Source organism: Chiroxiphia lanceolata, chromosome 2, assembly GCF_009829145.1.
Source record: "Chiroxiphia lanceolata isolate bChiLan1 chromosome 2, bChiLan1.pri, whole genome shotgun sequence".
NCBI classification, from domain to species: Eukaryota; Metazoa; Chordata; class Aves; order Passeriformes; family Pipridae; genus Chiroxiphia; species Chiroxiphia lanceolata.
This window is the reverse complement of record NC_045638.1, coordinates 65,750,862-65,768,753: the sequence shown is the minus strand read 5'-3', so window position 1 is coordinate 65,768,753 and position 17,892 is coordinate 65,750,862. Positions and strand designations below refer to the sequence as shown.

General features: G+C 36.4%; 1 long non-coding RNA gene across 1 annotated transcript; it reads left to right on the top strand.

Moving 5' to 3' along the window:
- The first annotated feature begins 576 nt into the window (after positions 1-576).
- LOC116783234 lies at positions 577-14,961 on the top strand. Its single transcript, XR_004355573.1, has 3 exons — positions 577-721; positions 8,272-8,277; positions 14,951-14,961. It is a non-coding gene; the product is annotated as an uncharacterized LOC116783234 (long non-coding RNA).
- The last annotated feature ends 2,931 nt before the right edge of the window (positions 14,962-17,892 follow it).

Below are 17,892 nucleotides of genomic sequence, written 5' to 3'. Positions count from 1 at the left end.
TTGCTACCATGTAGCGTTTCCCCTCTGATTTATGTTGATGTGAACTTCAGAAATGGCAGCTAATATGAAGTATAATAGGATATCTATCACAGAAGGATGAATTTCAGCTTTTCAGTTCCTCGGTGGCTTGTAGAAGCATGGATTGAAGTTAATGTTGCAAAATAGATGTCTTGAGATCCTTTTGTCTCTACTATTTATTTCTAAGGTGTAGTTATATCCTTATCTTACTCTGTTTTCTGGGGTTTCCTTTGCATTTTGTTAAGTAATATGACACTCATCATTCTGATTTCTGGATAAAATCCTCCTGTCCTTACCATCTACTGCCTTATCTTCACAGATATATGCATTCATTTTAGTCAAGATGGAAATGAAGTAAAAGCTACATGAAAGGAAATTTGTTTCTGTCATTCAGAAGGAGGAAGAGGATTGTCTTTTACTCTCTTACCTTATGTCCAGAGAAGCCATGATGCATGTGTGTGGTAGTTTGGTCTAGGCCTTCCTCGGTGACCAGTTTGTAGCCAAGGAAGTGCCCAGATTTACCCAGTATTCCCTACGATTTTTACATAAGCTGGGGTATAAGAAGAAAGGAGGAGAGGCCTTCGCTCTCTCTTTTTCCTTCCGGTAGCTTTGGAGGTGCAGGTTCCCTGCTGTTGAGTCTGTCGGGTTGGAGAGTGAGGCCTGGTAAAGTCTTGCCGACCTTGGGAGGCGGAGGTTGTTGGCAGTAGCTCCAGTGTGACTCTCCGTTGTCCCAAGGAGAGTAGTAAGATATTCTTTGCTAATTCTTTTAGGTGCTAGATCTTGGGCTGTTGATTGGAATATATATATATTTTATTTTGGTTTTGTTCCTTTTTTCCCTTCCCCCTTCCCTTTCCCTTTTCCTTGTGAAATTGTATATATATTTCAATCGTATATAACTGTAATATGTGTAAATATATTTATATATATTGCTTTAGTTGTCTCTCTCTTGTTTTGATTTTCTTGGTTGTTTTTTTCCCTCTTCTCCCTGAGGTTTGGGGGGGGGGGGGACTTCTTGTGGTAAGGTTTGGAGACTTGGCAGGGAGCCAGCTTAAAACCATATCAATGTGGAAACTGAAATGTCCCTTTTGTGAAAATCAGACCCATCTTCCTATGTGGCGGTCTAAAAATGTGTAATTAATAAGGAAATCGTAGATTTTGCATATAAGTTGTTGTATTGTATTGTATTGTATTTATAATGTATGTATATTCTGTCCTTTCATTGGTTGATATTTGACGCAGTACCATATATGGTTATGTTCAGCCTCTATCTCGTATGATTGGTTGTAATTTGCATGCTCCACCTAAACCCACCTTCTGTTCTGGTGCCTTCCTTACTCATCCCATGTTATTTAAGGCTGGAGCCATTTTGTGCAGTGCTCTTTTTGTGCCCTTTTGTTCCTCCCTTTAAGCCGTTCGGTTGCCCCGCTATAAAAATCACCTTACCAGCTGCACCCAGAAAAGTTGTGGAGGTCTTTATTCAAGCGCTGACCTCCGCATTCCTACACCAGAGGATGTCTTAGGTTTTATGTAAAGGGGACAGACATGCAGATGAAGCAGAAGCTGTGCTGTACTCTAAGTAAATATATAATCATGTTTCAGAAGTACACTGTCACATGTTCCACTGTAATCTATACATAGTCAGATATGTCTGCCGTTATTTTCCCCTTATATGTTTATTAAATGGGAAGTTTCCATCCCCGTACTGTAATGACTTTCTTCCTCTTCTGTACACAGAATTTAGGACTAGGAAAAAGAAAAGACACACATCTGAGCTAAATGTGTGTATAATAGGAATGCTTCTGAGGTTGTACAAGTAGAAAAGATATTGTAGCTTCTCAGAATGCTATAAATAGAAACAGGGAAAAAAATGTACATAGATCCTAAAATATGAGCCTTTTCCAACTCAGAAAACTACTTGTTTACAATATGTCCTTAATTTCTTTGTTACCACTTTGAATAGTTGTTATTAATATTTTAATCCTTTTGGAGGTACTAAATAGAGATTAGGGAATTTCCGTTGACAACATATGTCTGCCCAGCTAATAAATAAACTTTGCTTCCGGCTTAATGTATAGCATTACAGAATATTTTATTGAGGTGTCAGGTGGTTAGAACAACAGTTTTACACCTAGAAGGACGTAAAAATATATTTCCATGCAAAAACTTATTACAAATGAATATGTTGTCCTGATTTGAACCAGTTTTTTTTTGTTTAACTGTTAAATCTTGACCAATTTCTATTTTTCTCTTGGACTTATGGGTTAACTTAAAAAAATTCCTCTATCGAATAAGACTTTAAGAAGTATTAATAATCAATGTGTTACTTAAAAATCACAGGCAAGTCAGTTTCTAGTAGAATTTTTCTTATATGTTCATAGTATCTCAGTATTTCTTTGGATTTTCTAATTATATACTAATTATGTTAATTAACAAAAAAAGCTAAGATTGATAACAAATATGTAAATGTATATTCAAACTGAATATAAAAGAAAGTTGTAATGGAAGCAGTAGTTCAATGAAGATTTGGGTAGGGTTTTAGGAAACTCCTTCCTTTTGCGTAACCAAAACTAACTAAAGAAGCTTGAGCATAAATGAGAATCAGTTTCTTAATGTCTACTTTTTCAATCAATAAGCAGAATAAGTCATGTAATTAAAAATTATTAAGAAGCTGAAAACTGCAGTTTCTAATAAATCCTGTAGCAGTTTTGCTGTCATTGAAAGTAACAGTCATTTCAATTCAGAAGTCACTATAGTATGTTTCATTATTTGTGAAAAGAAAGAGAGAAGGGAACAGATAAGACACATTTGCTACTTATTATGGAACTTAGAAGTTTCCCTCTTCATTTAGGATTGCTAACTCTTAAAGGCATCAGGAAGTGTAATCTGCATTCACCAAAGCTGTCTTATGCCTCTACATACACAATGAAAATTTGTATCTATTGCTATTCTATATTTTTTTTTAATGAAATAGTTTGCCCTATTTCTGACATCCGATCATCACTAATAACAATTTTGTGTTAAGTCATTAAGTTTAGGGTCTTACCAAACTTCAGAAATATGATGGGATCCATATTACAAATTAGTATCTGCAGCCCATATGATCCGTCTAGTCTTCTTTGTAGTGATAGAAAGAATTATATGTTTTCAAGACAGTGTTTGTGTTATCCAAAAGTAGGGATAAGACTAAGTACCTAAAAATATCTATTTGCCTTCTGTGACTATAAAAGTTAGGCTATAAAGGTGTTTACCTTAGGGTAAAGGCATTTAAAGTACATATCAGTTTGGAGAAATAATCCTTTCGTGTGTAATTCATTTGGGAACTGTTTGCTATTTAATACATCTTTCTAATCTCGAGTAGAGAAAGTCATCATTTGTTTTGCCAACAAACACAGAATCACTTAAGTCCACTCAGGCAACCCACTGCTGAGATAAAGTAGCCTCAACCACCTTACACAGCACTCCTCTGAACTCTGTGTCCTGTCCCTGCATCTCTAAACCATATCTGTTGCATAATGTAAAGGATACCTCTTCACTGTGAATGAACCCATTTACCCGAGCACTGGTCTTGTGCTTGTCTACCTTATAAGTGTGTATATTCTTATTGCATTCTGCATGAATGATAACTTTTTACAGGACTGTTTTGTTTGGGCTTTTTTTACAGTGGAAAAAAAATAGTGGTGTGGATTTCAAGGCAGTTAAATCTAGAGATCCCTTAGAAAACTTGACATGAATGATACTACAGGAAATTAATTTCCTTTACATTTACAATTGTCAGATCTACCTCATCCAGCACTGTAACTTCTATCACCTAACTCCAGATCCCAAGACATATAAGACACCTTTTTTCTCTTGCTGTAAAAACTGCTTGAAGCCCCTCAAGGCTGCATCGCAGTGTTTACAACATTGCAGGCACAATGAAGGGTAAAAACAAACAAAGAAACAAAGAAACAAACAAACACATGAAAAATAAAAGTTGTGTCTCTTGACCATAAACCCATCATAATGACTCAAAGCAAATCTACATTCAGAAGGCATGGTTCATCCACTTTGCTCAAGAGGGAACAAGAAGAGTAAACATGTACCTTATTTTATCATTCAGTCTTTCGTCCACCTAAGAGTTGTGTAGATGTATACCATGCAACACAGAGGTAAGATTATTTGTCTTTAGATAGATACTGGTGCATGTTGCACTGTTGACTGTGTTGCAGTTTCTCTTGAAGAAAACTAGGGAGCTGTTTTTAGACTGAAGCCAAGGTAAAAAGTAGTATGTACTTCACGCTGAGAGTGGTCAGTTCCAACTCCTGCTGTGAAAGAATGTGAAAATTTAATAGGAAGCCACACACATCAATTTCACAAGAAAATACGGATTACTCATTTTTCAAACTCATCTACAATATAATGACTAATTGTCAGCGAGTAGCAAAAATGGGTCTGATCTAGGAACAAGCTGAATCAACAGTAACTCCAGTGCAAAAAGTACTTCTAATAATGGGCCACCGTCCCACAGGATCTCAACAAAGCTAGCATAGTCAAGGGCTAATACCAAGGTCCATTGGCCACAGTAACTGGTGAACCAGGGAAAAAGTCCACCCTGAGTTCTCAGTCATAAATAAAAAGAGTGAGGGTCAGAAACAAGTCTATGAGACAGATCTAAGGTCCATCCAGCAAGCAGCGCAAGAGGTGGAGCCAGCAGTTGCACTGAGATGGAGACTGGCACTTGTACAGCTTTTCTGGGATAGAGACTGATGACCTAGGCTGGGCAGAAGGAAGTTCTGGACCATTGGCAGGGTGGAGGAAGGCCTTGAGGGAGCCTGGGCAGGAACCATGAAGACTGTGAATGTCCTCATATCCTGGACAAGTAGAGAAGTCTTTCAGGATGTAGACATGTAAGACTGTGTCTTACCAGTCTCAGTCTGGGGAAAGAGTTGAAAACTAGTTCTCTAATTGTGTTTATGAGTAGTCTCACTACAAAGTTTTTATGCAATATCTGGTCTCCTTTAATTTCTCTGTCATAAAAATAATGAAGCTTATATACTCTTAGAGAAATATAACACATTTTATATCCTAAGTGGACCCATGAGCCTAGGCTGTAGAGTAGCAACAGTTCAGACATGCTATCATAGCCAGGGTTTCCTTTTGTTAGCTTTAAGCAAGTGCCTATATTTAAGCGAGTGCCTATATTCCTACAAGTTTTCTATTTTCTTCCGTAAAACTGTTTATCTCTTTTCATCAATTCTGTGAGTAATGCAAACACTTTACATAGTCTGTTTGGATCATTCTACTGATTCTCAGGCTTTTAGTTGGAAGCCTAAAAGAAGCAATCCAGATTTTCTTGTACTGCAGATGTTATAAATTTTGTGAGTTGCTATAAATCACACAGATTCGCAGAATATTTTGAGTTGGAAGACAAACATAATCTCTTGTTTGTAATCCTGGTTCGTAATGGATTTTTTTGAATGAATAATGATGGATTGTTTGAAAGCTCAGATAACAAACCACTACTATAACAAAATTAATTAGTTGTATCTAGTTGCTGTAGACTAAAAATGTCATCATTGGCAAGGCAATATTCTAAAGAAGCAGTCATAGTCACACCATGACTTCTTATATGTCTTTTGCTGTTATGAGTCACACATTTCTTTATCTTATTCCCTCACACTTCTGTATCCAAAGTTTTGAAGGATACTGTATTTCATTTTCTTTTAATCTCCCACTTTTGTGCTATGTAAACCACTATCCTTGCTACTGGCAAGAACACTTTTATGTAATACAGCTGCTATTTCTGCTATTGCTAAAATTTGCTCTGAAACTGAGGTCTGGTTCTTGAGTTTGCACCAGGATCATTTGCTTTGTTTCCTTCAATGTTGCATTGTTTCTTATGTTTGCCAGTTTGTCTTTTGATCTGATATAATCACTATTTATGGCAGGTCAGGGAATGTACTTGTCACTTACCTCCCTATTTCTTTTCTGTCATGCTATCCATATTTGTTTTTCACAGTACTTGCATTTACTTCTTACAGTTACAGTTGTCAAAGTCTCTTAGGCTTGCTGTTCATCAACTTTCCGGTACCTATTTTATTTATACAATTTGTTAAATTTGTTGCAGCATCTAGAGGGTATACTAAATTTACAGAGGGTCTGACTAGGAGGAGAGGAGGGGAAGAGAGGAGAGGAGAGGAGGAGAGGGGGGAGGGGAGGGAAGGACTCCCTCCTTATGTCTTGTGGGCTTGAAGGCCTCTCCAGGTTTAGAAAAAGGGTAGTCAAAATACTGCTGAAAACAATTGAAGTTGAGAATTCCTAAACTATGCAGTATTTGACTAGCATTACAGGAAAATTAATCCAGAGGTTAAAATGTTATTAATAGTTGGTAGGTGATGCTAAAGGAAGCAGAATTAAAAGCAATCTGTAGGTATAAAAAGAATGGAAAAAAATAAGTATTGATAGAACAGAGAGGAAAAAAAAAGAAAACAACAACTAAAAAAAGATGGACCACAACCTATCAGAATACTGTAAATCTTTACAGTATGTGTAAATACAGTTTTTCCAAAAGTGCTTTTCATTCAACCAAAAACTCATGGATAAACTGTATATGGATATGTAATACCTTTCAGGACCTGAAAAGGATAATCAGGTCCACATGGTTCAGTCTCTCTCTCTTTCTGGTAACTGTATTAAGCACTATAATGACTGACACAATAAGCCTGCTTCAGCTATAAGTCAGTGTCTTTCCCTGAGATTCTTAAAAAAAATAAGAATGTTCAATATATTCACCTACCTGATCTCTACATTGTGTAACCCAAGGATACTTGCTGGAGAAAAGGAAATGCATGGATTTGTGTCTCAGGAGAAGATTAGACTTATTTTCCAGGTATACACCCTAATCATTGTACCAACAATTTTCTCTCCAATCTCTTGAAACTGAGTTACATGATCTAAGTGCATGCAAATACATCTAAGACAAACATACTTTTCATTTGGCCATAAAAGATAGCCAAAAAAGAATGATACATATCACTAAGAATCAGTAATTGAAACTTACAAAAATTAAACCAAAATGGTTTAAAATGTCTCTGAAGGAAAATCTGCTCCTGCCACACCAAGTATATTCTGGACTAGCTCGTGTCAGCTGTGGCTTTTGATTAGCAAGATCTTGAATTTCTCCAAGGAAGCAGATCCCATCACTTTTTTCATTCTTTTTGATGTCTTAATCTGCTGATATTTTTCCTCATGTCCAGTCTGAATTGCCCAAGACACAACTGGCCTTTGCCTTTTTTCACATGTTCTGCTACTGAGAAGAGTCTGGTTACATGGTCTGTGCAACACCGGTCAAATATTTTTAGGAAGTTTTTAATTTGTCCCTGTCCTTGTCGGACTAAAGAAGTTAAATAATTCAGCCTTTACTCGTACTTCATGCACTCTAGACCCCAGTCATCTCAACAGACTTGTGTTGAACCCTCTCCAATTTTATAGCATCTATGATCTTTGAAAGGTCTCACGACAGGAAAAAATCTAGCTGTTGCTATCATCTTCAAGGTAGGTAAGTAGGAGGATCTGAGGAACTACAGGTTGTCAGCCAAACTTTGATTCCTAGGAATATTATAGAATCATAGAATCATTTAATTTGGAAAAGACCATTAAGAACATCAAGTCCAACCATAACTATCAAGTCCACCACTCAAACATGTCTCTAAGCATTTACAGGTCTTTTAAATGCCCCTAGGCATGGTGACTTCATCACTTCCAATGCTTAAAAATCCTTTTGGTGAAGATTTTTTCCCTAATATTCAATCTGAACTTCGAGGCCATTTCCTCTTGTTCTATCACTTGTTACTCGGAAGAAAAGATTGACTCCCCGTTGACTACTGCCTTCTTTCAGGAAGTTGTAGAGAACAATAAGGTCCCCTTGAGCCTCCTTTTCTCCAGGCTAAACAATCCTGTCTTCCTCAATCATTCCCCAGAAGACTTGTGCTCTACACCCTTCACCCATTCCATCTCCCTTCTTTGGATATGCTCCAGCATCTCACTGTCTTGTAGTGAGGGGCCAAAAGTGAACACAGCATCTGAGGTGCAACCTCATCAGTGCAAATCCTCTTGGAAACCATTTCAAAGAAAACCTTCTTAGAAGGTGTGTAGGAACAGGTCAGTATGGATTTACTAAGTTCAAAATAACCTGATTGCCCTCTATCATGAGACACCTGCCTATGGAGACAGCAGTTGCTATTGCTTTGAAGACACCAATAAGGTCTTTGACAGATCATAGTATTGTATGAAATTGGTGACATATGGTCTAGATGGTAGAGCAGGTGGTAGACTACTGTATTCAAAAGGCTGGGATGATGTGAGAAAATTCTCAAAGGATCCCCAGGATATTTTTGACTCAGTGAATTAGGATATGTCTCCTGGAATGACAGAAAGTCCCAATTTAAAATTACCTGAGTGCAACATGAAACTTCTCTACCAAATTCATATAGGTCTTATTGTCATGCCTACTTCATTGGACTGAAGAGTGAGGGTGGGAACTCACAAAAATATAGCTATTTAGCATTTTCTTCCCATAGGCTTCCTTGTGAAACCCATCAGAAGTAGATGTCACCTTCATTATAAAACACAAGTTAGAAATTAATCCTCAAGTATTGGTGAGAACCATATGTCAGATTTCCCTTTGTCTTGTACAGAATTTATAGACTATCAACATGTATTAAAAAAAGAGCAATATAGACAAAGTAACCTAGAATATATCAAGTAGTCTTCACAGTATTCTGCCTATGTTACTGGATCTTTGTGTTGTCATATCATTGGAACAAAGAAACAAAGTTAGAACCTACAAAGAAAATGTTTTTTAGCTTCAGGTGAGATAAATAATGACTTTTCTTTAGAATTGATGTAGTAGACTGATAAGAGTTCATAGGTTTTATCAAGTGGTTATATTGCTAATAGTGGAACCTCCTCTGCAGACACTCGTAAAAACACACTTGTAGAAACTGCATTATTGCAAAATAGCAGTGAATATAAGTATAGTATGTTTGTAATACTCTGACCTAGGAAAACCTTTACAGAGCTGTCAAAGTCAGTTGAGGATTTTCAGAACAATACCTCTATATTAGATCTATCTGAGAAGTATACAACACCAGAGAAAAATCCTGAAAAGCAGCACTTAGCAACATTTTTACTCGCTCTTCAAAAAGGATTTTTAGCAGTGAAATAGCTACCAACATTATGATTGTCATCCAGTAAATCCTGGTTCTTGGGAACAAACAGGCAAAAACCCATAGAACTCAACCAGTGCATAAGAAAAGGGGCAATTTCTTGTGAGTAATGTAAATTTTTTGAATTTATACTAATGTTCTTCTGGATTAGTAAGAATTTGGTTACATGTTTTGGAAAATGGATTACTAAAAGCTTTGTAAGTAGCCTTTTTTTTTTTTTTTTTTTCCCCCTCAGGTTAATGAATACTCCAAAACAAACTCTGGTTTGATCTCATGGTTATTTTCAGTCTCTGCTGAAACAAAGTCAGTTGTTCAAAAATAAATATATCATACCTGATTTCAATAATAATTTCTATGATGACAGTCTTTATGTGTTACTCTGTCAATGAAATATTTTGGCTATATAAAAGTGAAATTATATTCCTCACATTTAACTACCTAATATTCAAAAGTTTAATTTAGTAATGTTATAGAGAATGTTACATTTAAAATTAAGGGACTGTTACTATAAAGTCTATTACCTGAATCCTTTATAAGATAAATTCTCATTATGAGATAAGAAAAATACTGTATTTTCCTAAAGTATAAAATACTTTGAGGAGACCTTTTGTTGAGGGTTTTTTAGTTTATTTATCACGCAAACTAGTATAGAAAAAATTAAGTAGTAATGAATATTACATGTGTACAGTAGAAGTAGAAAGAAAGAGTGGCTAGCATATGCATTATTGAAGACTACTTTGGTAAAATCTTACTCATTGAATATTTTTTCTCTTTAAATTCATCTCATTTTCATGTTAATGTCTTTAGAAATGTCAGTTCAGTACTTTCACTGTTACAAACTTTTAAACAAGTAGCCATAAATAACAAATTAGTGGCAATATTGTTCTAATAACTTATTTAGGGCATAATTAATTCACAGCTTTAGGCATATTTAAATAAGGGTGTGCTTTTAAGTTTGTAGCTTTCAACTGAGCTCGTCTTAGGCTAGTAAACACAGTCTGGGTGAGAAAAGGCAAAAAACATGCAAGACAAGGAAAAAACCAACAGTTCTCATGGCCTCATTTTGAACAGCCTAATCTATAGGAAACATATGCTGCAAAATAAATTACCTGCAATATCTGAGCCCACACAGCAAATTTCTTTCCCCCCCTCTTTAATTTGCTATCAACTTTATAAGATCCATCTCTGGGTTCTTCTTTGCTATTCCCCAATTCCTGCTTTTCATGCAGAGGAGTTAATGGGCTTATAATTTCATAATTAAAGCAGATAATTTTAATTTCTCTGATGACTCTTTATTATGATAATCTTGTTAAGATTATGGTGTTCATTTGTTGCTGTGTATGATCATTTGGCTTTTGTAGAAGCTGTCTGTGTTACTGAGCCACTAAATAATTAAACAAGCAGAACAGTCCAACCAGCAAAGTCTGGCTGTTAACGGAAGACCAAAGTCAGAGTTAACTCTCTGTAAACCTATTAAGGGATTCAGGCAGAGAACATACCACAGATTTACTGTCAGACATCAAATAAGAGATAAAGCTTCATTAACTGAGTATCTAATTTCACATGTAGTGTGAAGAGCTGGCCTCCTAGATTGGATGATGGTGCAGGCTTTCCTAGGAAAACAAACATAAAATGAAATGCTTCTAAACTAATTAGTTAACTATGAAAAGATCAGTAGGATGCCCAAGAAGGGAGATCCAGGGGAGGAATAATGTTGCCTCAGTTACTTCAGTTGCCTTCTACAGTATAGCATGATGCATGCATGTTCTAAAGTGAAATAAGTGAATCATTTTTTTGCTCTGTTGTTTGCTGAGTTTGTGTGCATATGGCTGTCCTTTATATTAAATCTTGTCGTTGAAGATGGTTGAAATAATAAGCCTGGTCCATTATAGTGTGACAATATGTGCCTGTGCAGTGCACACAGACAACGCCTTTGCAAGCATTGAATAGACTCCGTCAGTATAAATACTTCTATTTGTTTAAAGGCTTTTTCAAATTAAACACTTCAGTGATTTTTATGAAGCTGCTTTTATGCTTATGGAGGCATAAACCACAGAAAATTCAAGCCTTCCAGATTAACTCTCTCTTCTCTAATGTGGGATGTTTCAGGTGGGTCAATTTTTTATTCAAAAAGCACTTGAAACTAAACTAGGCCTTGGGTAGGTGGGGACAATGGGGACGGGACATCACAGACAAAACAGAGGGAAAGAGACATAGATCAAGAAAATTCAGTGCCATAATAAGCATTTTGGCTTTGGAAAGCTGACCATAGGTATTTTCAAGTCTGGTGGGAAGGAGAAATTACAATGATACTAAGATTACATTTCTGCATTTACAAAAACATTGCTGTAATAAATGAAGATATTTCTTGAGGTTGTGCATATTTACCAATATTTTAAATAAAATTTTACTTCCATTACATTCTTAATAAGGTTATAATAAAATGGAAGATATCGCTACTTGGAAATAAACAAGGTAAATGTATTTTTAAAACAAAGGTAGCATTTGATAATATGATAAATGTATACATTTTGAAAAAATATTACAGTTGCTATCAAAATTTCAAAATATCAGTGGCAACAAAAATGTTTATGAAAAATCCATCCTCTAGTCATATATTAACCGGATGTAGTTTTCACTTTTTGCCAACCTACACTTGAAACTACATTCCAAGGGAGTTACTGTACTGAGTTTATAATGCAAAAATAATCACATAACCAAAATTTTTAAAAATATTATATACATTTCCCTGAAAATATTTATGTGTCAACACAAAATAGTTGATATTCAATAAAGAAATATAAAACCCTAAAACTGGAGATCATACATTTTATCTAGTATATGCTTTACATGTTATTATAACAAATCATTTTGGTGTTTCTTACTGAGTTCCTTGTATTTTAAGATCCTCAGCATTTTTTATTTTTCTAACAAGGTTTTTAAGTGTCTATGTTTACTACTATCTTGAGGACACTATCTCTTTTCCTATGCAAAATGAGTTTCTATGTGGATCTGCTATGCCCTAGTCATAAAATATATCTACTAGTGATTCTACACATCAAGAACCTGAAAATGAGAAAACAAATTCTTTTATAGTATTTCATTGTACGAAAAGTTGCATTAGCAACATTGTGACAATTCTGCAAAAGAGGATTCTCTCCTGGGACAGGCCACCTCCTGTCTATGAAATAACTGATACCATTATCACAAATACTGATACAAACTGAATATACATTTCTACTGACTGTTGGTAAATCACCTGCTTACTTTTGGCCCATTATAAATAAGGTTTCCCATGTGGATCCTTGAATTAGCATGAAGGATAATTAATTGAAAACATTCACAATCAATTTTATAATACTTATTTAAAGCCATACATATGACTAACTACTAAACTTTACTTTAGCATGTAGGGGCAGGTAATACTGTGAAACAAAATATCCACCATTATCACTGTTTCTCCTTTTCTTAAAATATCTGCAGACTACTACCTTTCAGAGGTCTACCCATCTCTTTGGGTAATGGTTTCTGTTCATGATTTGGAGCAAATAAATTAGTAGGTCGTTTTTGCAAAGAAAGACAATGAAGAAATTACTTTGAAAGTAAGTTGGTGCATGTAGGTCTGCATTATCTATAAAACAAATATAAGATGTAAGTACCAAGGTAACAACTAGACAGAAAAAAGAAAAACAGCCTGAAGGTTAAAAAGGTAGTACACTGCAACCTGGACTCAGTGACCACTGCTGCAAGCCTTCCATAGAGATGTTTTGTGGATCCAGGATGTGCCTCAAACATGGCACAGCTTTATAAGCTTAGCTCAGAGTACTATGAAAGGCCTGTCAAAAAGTCTGTTGACAGGCGAGAAATGCAGATTACAATCTGAGGGAGACATGATTACTATGTTAGGATAAAGTACTGGGCCAGATCTGACAGTCCAAGAGAGGTAAGGGTGCTGCAGCCTCACTCCCCCAGGTCCTAGCAGTTGCAAGTTGTAGAGAGTGATAAGGTGTCCCCTCAGTCTCACGGTTCCTTCAGTCACTCCTTATAAGACTTGTGCTCCAGACTCTTCACGAGCTCCACTGCCCTTTCCTGGACATGCTCCAGCACCTTAATGTCTTTCTTCTAGTGAAGGACCTAAAACTGAACATGGTATACTAGGTGTGGCCTCAGTAGTTCTGAGTACAGGGGGACAATCTCTGTCCTATTGGCCTCACTATTTCTGATACAAGCCATGATGACATTGGCCTTCTTGGCTACCTGGGTACATTGCCAGCTCATATGAAGTCATCTGTCCACCAGCACTCCCCGTCATTTTCAAACGGGCATCTTTCCAACCATTCTTCCTCAGGTTTGTGGTGTTGCATGTTGGGTTGTTGTGACCCAAGGGCAGGATTTGGCACTTGGCCTTGTTGAATCCTACACAACTGGCCTAGGACCACTGATACACTTCGCTTTGTGTAGACTTCCTACCCTCAAGCCATACCCTGTTGAGCTCTCACAAGACATTTCCTGAAGAGTCCAAAGTGTGATCTGAAGTCCAGTGATATGTGATCCCATTTTTATCTTTTTTCCTCTTCTCAGAAGATCCACCTTCTAAGCATTGCAACAGCCAAGGCTGCCTGTAGTTTTCACGTGTTCAACTATTGTTTTCTTGTTTGTAAATCTGAGATCCAGCAGCATGTCTCCACTCATCAGCTACCCAACCACCTGTGACAGGAAGCAGTTGTCAATATACTCCTTAATTGCTTTTGTCTGTCTGTGCCGTCCTTTCAGAAGAATTCAGGCTGGTTATGCCACACATGAGAATCAAAACCTGTGATTGTGAAACATCTTTTAGTGGTCCAGGGATGACCTTATTTATTTTTTTCCTGATTAGGCAGTCTACAACAGATACCTGCAATACAACCCCTGCTGCTCTGTTTGCCAACCCTGACTTATAAGGTCTAAGCTGACTCATCATCCATCCCTAGGCAAAGCTCCATGCATTCCTCCTGCTCTCTCACACAGAGCAATTCCCTCTTCCCATCTACCCAATCTGACTTTCCTGAAAAGCCTGTCTCTACCCATTGCAGTGATCCAGTTATGCCAGATACCCCACTGTGTCTCTATTATCCCAGTGATGTTGTAACTGCATAACTGCATGCAGACTTCAAGTTAGTTCTTGTTTGTTCCCCAGGCCATGTGCATTAGTGTGATAGTTTTCACCCTAGACCTTCCTGGAGACCAGCTTGTAACCAGGAAGGAACTAGGGTAGTGACCAAAGAAGTATTCCATGCTATTCCTTTACGTAACCTGGGGTATAAATAAGGCGTAGATAAGAGAACTTGCTCTCTTCTCTTCTGGTGAGGTTCGAGAACAGGTATGTGGTCTTGCTTATCTGAAGTTGAGGCCTGTAGTGACTGCTGTAGTCTACCATGTGTGAGGGGAGAGTACTGGGCCGTGTCCAGCCATCCTGCTTCTCTCAAGGGAAGTGATGAGATTTTGCCAGTTCTTTATTTTGCTGGTTACCAGATTTTTAGATTTTGTATACCTGTTTTGTTTCTGTCCCTTTCCGTCCTTCTTTTTGTCCTTTTTCCCTTCCTGCTTTCCCTCTTCCCTTTGAGGAAGCTATTTGGGGTTTCTGGTGCCATAGGTATATAGTATTCTCACTGTATATATCTGTTTTATATGTAAAAGATATATATTTTGCTATTTGCTGTTTGCTTTTTTCCCTCTCTGGGAAGCAGGATCTGTTGTCAAGTTTTGGAGACTTGGTGGGAAGCCAACTCAAAACTTGCACAATTAGTGTACAGGCACTTCACAGAAACAGCTGGTGGTCTTGGTTTTCCAGTAAGAGAGCTTTCCCCAGAATGCTCTCTATAGGCATTTTCTTATTTGTGTAGATGCATTTGGGCTGAACCACTTTCAGCCCCAGTTTTACTGATTACGAAGTCCCTCCTTCTCATGCCACCTTCAGTTCTTTGCTTGCCATGTAGATCTACCAGGTCCTCTCTTGGCTGTAGGTCATCCTCTTCCTCTCTCGTTATTCATAGTTTAAAGACCTTTTTACCAAGTTGGCCAGCTGCTCAGCAAAGAAAGTTTTAAACTCCTGTTTAACCTTTATCCAGATGACCTCCAGAGGTCCTCTAACAAACTAAATAATTACAAAGTGTTATGATTCTTTACCTGTAAATACATTTTTACCTACCAAAATGGCCACACTGTACACGAAATCTAGTCATCTCAATTTAACTGTTTGCAGACTCAGGGTTAATGGGTCACTTTGCAGACTGACATTTAAAAAAAACTTTATTTTCAAAGATGTTGAGAAGAGGCAAGTTTTTAGACATTTTTGTCAGTGAGATTAAACTTGTGAAGAAACTTAGGATGTTTGATTAGACCTAAGTTAAATACACAAAAAAAAATCTAGTTATTTTTTATGAGGTTTATTTAGACTTTTGATTTCCCTAAACCAGTAGGATTTATTTTTTTTAAATTTTCTAAAAGGAAGATTTATTTAATCCAACCACATGACCAATAAAATCTTACCACTTACTAAATTGAGAAGTTAATGGACAGAAATAAATTTTTGGAGCCAGTTTCTTCATAGAGAAGTGTTAAACTGGGGGGGGGAGGGGGAATGGAAGGATATTGAAATAATCCATCTTGAATGATTAAAAAAGAATTAGAGTAAATACTAAGATGAAATTAGAATCTCTTGTCTCACTCTATAGGAGAAGTATTACATGTAGTCAATCATATGTTACCATTGTACAGAAAGCAAACACATTTTTTGCAACTAAGCCACAAAGCTTCAGCTTTGCAAAGTGTTTTGTTTGTGGAAAATACCTATGAAGTCAATTTATGAAATAATTATTGTCACTTTTAGTGTTAATAGATTTGATGTTAAATACGTATTTTACATATGCAATCACATCTTAGATTTGATCCACATCCTATTAAAATTAATGGAATGTTTTATTTTTTTTTACAGAATGAAATTGAAGACAAAGCTGTAAGCAGAGAGGACTACAAAGAAATATATTGTCTGCAGTTACTAAGGAAAAGAGATTAAAAAAACCCAAACAAACACAAAAAGAAGTCCAGTATTTAGATAATAGACTCATGGGTATTTTAGACCTTCACTTTATCAAAGAATTTTTAATCACTGGCAATGTAGTCTGGTCATGGGGTCCTTTTTAAGGGATCAAAACTACTTGGTACCAGCTCTGGGACACCTATAAGATTCTTCCTTCTTGAATATGAAACAGTGGATTTTGAAGGTGTGCTTTCCTTCTGTGACCACAATCTTGCTAATACAGCCCAGGATACAGGTAACCTTTTTTCCTTCCTGGGCAGCTCTTGGCTCATGCTCATATTCAACTCTCAGATTCTTCACTGAAAAACTGGTTTTTGCCATTTAATCCCAGTTTCTATTGAGATGTTGGGTTATTCCTCTCCAGGCACAGGATTTCACAATTTTCTTTGTTGATCATTACATTCCTGACAGCCCATTTCTCCACCTTGAGTACAATTCCTTTTTTTCACTTCTCTCTTTCCATGGCTTCCTATGCTCAAAATAGAAAAGTGAAATAATTGTTCACTTTTTTGGGATCTTAAGTGCACAAGATGCTTTGAAGTAATGAATGTGAGTTTCAAATAGGCATTGGTCTGAGGAGTGAAAAAACTGACCTATTTCTCATTGACTAATTTTGGGTTTTTTTGTAGTATGGTACTGGAAGTGGTGAATAGCATTAGTAGCCTAGAAAATTTGCCCATTTGCTATCTATGAAACAAAGGTCCTTGTTTTTGAATTCTATTCCAGGAAGCAGGTGATTTAATTTGAATTTTTATAGGTTGGAAAATTTAAAAGGTAATTTTGGCTCTATATCTCACTCTTCATTCAAACTTCAATATTGTCAGTTCATAGTGTGGATTATTTCTTTGTGTTTGTTTTTGAAGGAAAAATACTTGAACCCAAAACCTCCTTCCCCTGGTTCCACCCAGGTGTCTTTAGATTTCTATTAGTCCTTGATCTGGAAAAAGGATAAATTACCCAAATGCAGATAGATAAATAGATGATTAGCATTTATTTCCATTTCCAATGTCCAATTGTTTCAACACATTGCTTACATTAACATACATAAATTGTCATGAATTTGATACACAGTAAATTCAGATGCAACGTGGTCATGTAGAGCAATGAAGAAAAAACAAGGTGAAGAGTGTGTTAGCAACAAGCAAAAATTATTACAATCTAATTCTGGAGCAGGAAATTAGAAACCATCATCATTATCATATCTCTCCTAGTAAAGAATTTGAGATGCTGATCACTCATTGTAGAGTCAACCACCTCTCACTCTTCCCCCCAACAGAAATGACTGTTCTTCCATGAAGTCAAAGTGTGGACTAGGGTTTTTATCATACCTAGAAGTTATTTGAAATGTGGATGTAACTGGACAAATCACTGTAACTGAACTGGGATTCAAATATTTTTGAAGGGTGTTTAGAAATCTGTACATTTTTATTAATATTTTGTCAGTTTATAGTATTGGTATTTATTTGCCTTACTATTAGTATTGATCATGGATGTATGTTTCACTGACTACTGATAAATTAATAAATTATGTTAATAAATCAATAAATTACTAATCCTAATCTGTTTTAAACCATGTTACTTGATAGTTAT